The sequence below is a fragment of the Podarcis vaucheri genome, assembly GCF_965113315.1.
Source record: "Podarcis vaucheri genome assembly, chromosome: 3".
NCBI lineage: Eukaryota > Metazoa > Chordata > Lepidosauria > Squamata > Lacertidae > Podarcis > Podarcis vaucheri.
The window spans coordinates 66,658-73,128 of record NC_138761.1 but is presented as its reverse complement, the minus strand read 5'-3'; positions in this window follow the sequence as shown (position 1 = coordinate 73,128).

Here is a 6,471-nt window from a genome sequence, read left to right as displayed (position 1 = left end):
AATCCAACTATTCTGGACAACAGCCATACGAGAAATATGTAAAATAACTAAGCAAGTATTAGACATCACCCCAGAACTGGCCCTACTAAACATCTTCCAAGACAACAATGCCCACTTACACGACAAAGAACTCATAACCCACTGTCAGGGGCTGCCTCAGGTCTCAACTCACAAAAGACCAACGCCAAGATCTTCTTATATACAAGGATGTTTATTGCAGTTCATTATTGGTTCCACAACCGAGGCGCGCAGCCCCGCGTCTCTTAGCCTTAGACGTTTGAAGTCCCCTCTGAATCGGTCCCGCCCCTACACCAGTTTAAGAGGCTTGTGCTGGTCCACCTCTTCCTGTCTTTCCTTTTCCGCAGGGTCTTTCTGCCCCCCTGGGTTCCTTCCCTCCTGCTTTCCCCTGAAGCGGATTCCTCAGATGCCTGCTCCCCCCTCCTTCGTGCTTTGGGACCGGGCTCCTCCTCCGGGCTCTCTGCATTTCCGCGCGCCTCCACATTTGAACTTGGCGCGCGTTCGCTACCCCTGACCTTCCTCTTGACACTCACACTATTCCCTGTACTACTCTCCGCCCCTTCTGGCAGGACGTCCTGCCCCGATCTCCTTCCCCTGTCTCTTTCCTGCTCTGCTCCGTGTGTCACACTGGGAACTCCACCCTCTTCACTCCGTTCCTACTGGGAAGCCGGCCCCGATCTCCCACTCCCACTCGGGGTTTCCCTGCTGCTTCCCTGCTCCTGGCAAGTCCCCCCTGTGACCCCCCTTGGCCTGACCAGGGGCGCCCCCTTCTGGGAATCCTCCGATTCACTTGAGAGACTCATGGAAGACCTCAAGTCATTGTCATCCTCTTCCTCACTGTCCTGGGATTCTTCCCCATCGCTCTCCATCTCCCCCCTCACCTGTGCCTCTGTCCCTGAACCCCTGGCATCCATCCCCCCCTCGAAGCCCCCCCTTCCCCCCTCCCGCTGCTCGGGCGCAGGTTCTGGGGGCTCCGTCATTGCGGAGGTCGCTGCCGGACACAGGTCGTCGACGTCGATCTCATAGAATCATAGAATCATAGAATCATAGAATCATAGAGTTGGAAGAGACCACAAGGGCCATCGAGTCCAACCCCCTGCCAAGCAGGAAACACCATCAGAGCACTCCTGACATATGGTTGTCAAGTCTCTGCTTAAAGACCTCCAAAGTAGGAGATCTGCTTCCAGTTCAGTGTATGTGTGCTCGAACCCATGGTCCTCTCCCAACATGTTCACGTCCTCCTCTCCCCCTGTTGCCTGGGTGGGGTCTGCTTGCCAAGGCCCCATCCGCCACCTCGTGCGCCAGTCCTCTTCTGGTAGGTCATCCCACCAGTAAGAAGGGTCGGTGTCCACCCCCGAACACGATCCCCTTGGAGGGCTCGACTCTGGCGTCGTCTCCTCTGCGGAGGAGAACCCTCGGAAGGTGCTGGCGGAAAGTGTGGGCGTGAAAAGCCAATCGTCGAAAAACTGTGCTGGCATGGGCCTGTGTGGGAAAAGGGCATGGAACTCGTCCTTGAGGAGGGGTTCGTCCAAAGCGTAGTCCGGCACCCAACTGTTGGCGCTGGCCGGAGCGCCCTCTCTGGCGAGAAAATATTCTACTCCCTCTTCCCCCCATCTCGAGTCCAGAATCTCTGTGACCTCGTTGATTGGTTCGGCCCTAGGTGACCTCCCCCTCTTGGGCGACTCTCCGTTTGGTTCTGGTGCCGTCCCTGACTCCTGAAATCTGTGTGGGGCCCTGTAGGGGGTGAGCAACGACCTATGAAAGACCAGGTGCATTCTGGAACCCTCGGGGAGGGCCAGTCAAAACGCTACGGGATTGATCCTGGCCTCAACTTGGTACGGCCCTAGTTGCCTGTGTCCTAGCTTCTTTTTAGCTAACGACTTGGCCGGCACTGCTTGGGCCGCTAACCATACCCAGTCTCCCACCTGGATGTCTTCCCCCTCCCTCCTGTGTTTGTCCGCCTGCACCTTATAGGCTTGTTTAGCTAGCTCCAAATGTCTCCGTAGCTCGTCGTGCACCTCTTGCAATTCTGCTGCGAAATGGTCGGCCTCCTGTGGTGCCCCCTCCCCCATCGTTACGAGCCCCGGGAAGGTTCTGGGATGCCTTCCATTGTTAGCGAAGAACGGCGTCACCCCCGTCGACGCGTGCTTCGTGTTGATGTAAGCAAACTCAGCCATCGGCAGGTAATCCATCCAAGCCGCGGGTCGCTGATTGGCGTAACATCTCAGGTACTGCTGCATGATCGCGTTGACCCTCTCTGCTTGGCCGTTGGTCTGCGGATGTCTCGCCGACAGGTTGATTTTGACGTGCAGGATCCCTAGGAGCTTCTGCCAGAAACTGGAAACAAACTGGCGCCCCCTGTCGGACAGTTTGGACCGTGGCAACCCATGCACCTTGAACACGTGGTCGATGAATAGTTTGGCTGTCTGCTCCGCTGTCGCCACCTTCGCGCAAGGAATGAAATGCGCCATCTTGGTGAACAGGTCTACAACCACAAGTACCGCCGTCTTGCCTTGCGAACTGGGCAGATCAGTGACAAAGTCCAGCGCCACCCTCTCCCACGGTTGCAGTGGCGTCTCCAACGGTTCCAGCAGTCCCGCTGGCTTCTGGTGCACTGGCTTGGACCTTTGGCACGTGTCACACCTGGCGACGTAATCCGCGACCTCCCCTCGCATCTGGGGCCACCAAAAGTCTCTGGCCACTAATTCCGTCGTCTTTTCCTTGCCGAAGTGGCCAGCGCTGGGTGCGTCGTGCAACTGCTGCAGAACCTTCGCGCGGAGATCGTCTCCCGGAACGTAGAGAGCGCCTTTACGGGTCAGCAGGCCGTCGCGTATTTGGAACTCGTCGTCCTTCGCTGTGCCTCTCCGCACCTCTTCCATCTTGGACTGTGCGAACGGATCCGCCTGCAACGCGCGACGCACCGCCTCCAGGTCCACGGCGGCTGAAGCGCACGCCCACGCCTGCGGTGCAAAAATGTGCCTGGCTGCCACCGGTGCCGCCTCCTCGAGATACTGCGGTTTCCTGGAGAGCGCATCTGCTATGACATTGTTGTCGCCTGGGATGTACTCTATCCTGAAATCGAAATCCGCAAAGAACTCCGCCCAGCGTATGTGCCTCTGGCTCTGTAGCTTCGCCGTGCGCCAGTACTCTAGGTTCTTGTGGTCCGTGCGGACCTGCATGGTGTGCTTGGCTCCGATGAGGAAGTGCCTCCATGCCTTGAAAGCTGCGTGGATGGCCAGCAACTCCCTGTCCCAGATGGTGTAGTTCTGTTCCGACTTGCTGAGCTTCCGGGAGTAGAAAGCGCAGGGCCTCCAGTTCCCCTGCGGGTCTTCCTGTAAGAGGACGGCCCCCACCGCTCTGTCAGATGCGTCAGTTTCCACCCGCATGGGCCTGCCGGGATTCACGTGTAACAGCTGTTCTTCGGACGCGAAGAGACTCTTAAGTCTCCTGAAGGACTGCTCCGCCTGGTCCGTCCAGGTGAACTTCTTCTTCTTGGAGCTGAGAGTGTCTGTGATAGCTGCCGTCTCCCTGGTGAAACCCCTGATGAACTTGCAGTAAAAGTTGGCGAAGCCGACGAACCTCTGGACCTCCTTCTGAGTTCGCGGGCTCTTCCAGTCCAACACCGCGCGGACCTTGGCGCTGTCCATGGCTAGTCCCCTGTCGGACAGCCTATAGCCCAGAAAATCCACCTCCGTCACGTCGAATTGGCACTTCTCCAGCTTGGCGTAGAGCCTGTGCTCCCGTAGCCTCTGCAGGACCTCCTTAACGTCACTCTCGTGCGCCTCCGGCGATTCCGAGAAGATCAGAATGTCGTCGAGGAAACATACGCACTTCTTGTAGAGGAGTCCCGCTAGCACGTGGTGCATAAAAGCTTGGAAAAAGTGGGAGCCATTTTGGAGACCAAACGGCATAACTCTGTATTCGTAGGTGCCCAACGGCGTGAACATGGCCGTCTTCCACTCATCACCCTCTCGCACGCGTATGAGATTGTATGCGCCACGGAGATCCAACTTGGTGAAGATCTTCCCTTTCCTCACCGTCCCGAGCAGGTCGTCAATCTTGGGCATGGGAAAGGCTGCAGGCTTTGTCTTCGAGTTTATGAAGCGATAGTCTACAATCAGCCTTTTTTGGGGCGTGTCCTTCTTCACGAAAAACACAGGACTGCCCCCTACTGCCTTTGATTCTCGGATGAATCCCCGCTGCAGGTTGTGATCTATGAACTCCCTGAGCTCCTGCATCTCATCCTCGGACATGGAATACAGCTTCGCAGTCGGTAGCGTTGTCCCTGGCAAGAGGTCAATTGCGCAGTCGTAGGGCCGGTGGGGTGGCAACTGGTCAGCCTCCTTCTCGCAGAAGACCTCCAAAAACCCCTTGTACTTGAGGGGTACTGCTTGCGCCATGCTGAGCCTCAGCTGCTGCCCTTCCTCTTGGCCCTCCTCCTCTTGACCGGTCTGGATGCAATGCTGCGCACAGTAGGACGAGCCGAAGGTGAGCTGCCGCTGGTACCACGCCATGGTTGGGCTGTGCCTATCCAGCCAACTCATGCCTAACACTATAGGCGTGTCTGACAGGCGGGTGACGTTGAAACTGATGACTTCTCGGTGATTGCCAATCTGCATCACCATGGGTGGAGTCTGTTGTACCACCTGCCCACCCAGCAACTTCCTGCCATCCACCGTGACGACGTTCAAAGGCAGCGTGGCTGGTAGGAGCTCTATGCGATGCTGCTTGACAAATTGCACCCCCACGAAGTCTGCGTTGCTTCCACTGTCAATGGTAATGGGGACTTCCAGGGTGCGTCCATTAGGTAGCTGGAGAGTTGCAGTGAGCTGCACCACTGGCTTGGGTGGCAGGGGGTCTGTGGGCTGCAAAAGCGCTGGGGACTGCCCTACTGACTCGCCTGGCTGTGCCCCAGCATCTCTGCTTCCAGCCAGGCATTGCCGTTTCCCTGAAACTGCTCTTCTTGTTGTGCTGCTGCAGTTACTGTTGCTAAGGCTGCAGTGTGCTTGTGGAGCCTCTGGGGACACTCTTTGGCCATGTGCATCCCACTGTCACAGATGTAACACTTCCTGTTCCCTCTAGGAGGCTTCTTCTTGACTGTTCCGGATGCTGGGGCTCCGGCAGCTGACAGAGCCTTTGCACTCCCCAGTTCCATTGGTTCCTCCCCTGCCAGCAGCTGAGGTGAGGGACGCGTACGTCCTGGATCTCTGGGAAGGAAAGGAGGCACTCTAGACGGTGCGTGAAGCTGGCTACCCCCCTCATTGCACCAAGGGTGTTCTTCGTGGCGTACTCCAATGGCGAGCGCCCGCTGCACCACTTCTGCCAGGGTTTTAGGTCTGTCCCCCCTTGCCAGTTCGTCTTTCACAGGGCCAGAGAGCCCCTCCCAAAACAAGTCTCTGACTGCCAGAGAGTCTTTCTCCCATCTCAGCACATTCAGCAAGGCGAAAAAGCGAGCATGGTACTGACGTACTGTAGCCTTGCCTTGCCTTAAACCATGCATCTCTTGGCGTGCTACATCCACATCCATGGTAGATTGGAAACAAGCGTCCATGCATTTGATAAATTCATCGGAGTCCCTTCTAGCAGGGCAATCCTCGCACCACAGATTGCGCAGCCAAGCCCTCGCTTCCCCATGCAAGTGGGACACAATGAAACCCACTTTCTCCTCCTCATCTTTAAAGTCGTCGCGAAGCAAATGCAACGCATATTCTACGTCTGATCGAAAACTGGGGTATTGCTTCAGGTTCCCATCGAAGTGGGCTACCAAGTTGCCACCCCTTCTGCCCAGGGCTACTCCAGCAGATTTGGTTCCCGGGAACCCCACTTGGCATGCATGATCCCACCTGGCTTGCAGATCTTGGCACCGCTTCTCCGCCTCTTCCCCCTTCTTCTGGGAGACCACTACCGCAGTGGTAAGCTGGGAGACTGTGTTGCGTAGATCAGCTATCTGCTCCTCCATACTCATGGCTGCCAAACTTCGTGAGCTTTGCAAAAAAATTTTTTGCGTACTTTAGGGAGGGGACTTACTGTCAGGGGCTGCCTCAGGTCTCAGCTCACAAAAGACCAACGCCAAGATCTTCTTATATACAAGGATGTTTATTGCAGTTCATTATTGGTTCCACAACCGAGGCGTGCAGCCCCGCGTCTCTTAGCCTTAGACATTTGAAGTCCCCTCTGAATCGGTCCTGCCCCTACACCAGTTTAAGAGGCTTGTGCTGGTCCACCTCTTCCTGTCTTTCCTTTTCCACAGGGTCTTTCTGCCCCCCTGGGTTCCTTCCCTCCTGCTTTCCCCTGAAGCGGATTCCTCAGATGCCTGCTCCCCCCTCCTTCGTGCTTTGGGGCCAGGCTCCTCCTCCGGGCTCTCTGCATTTCCGCGCGCCTCCACATTTGAACTTGGCGCGCGTTCGCTACCCCTGACCTTCCTCTTGACACTCACACTACTCCCTGTACTAC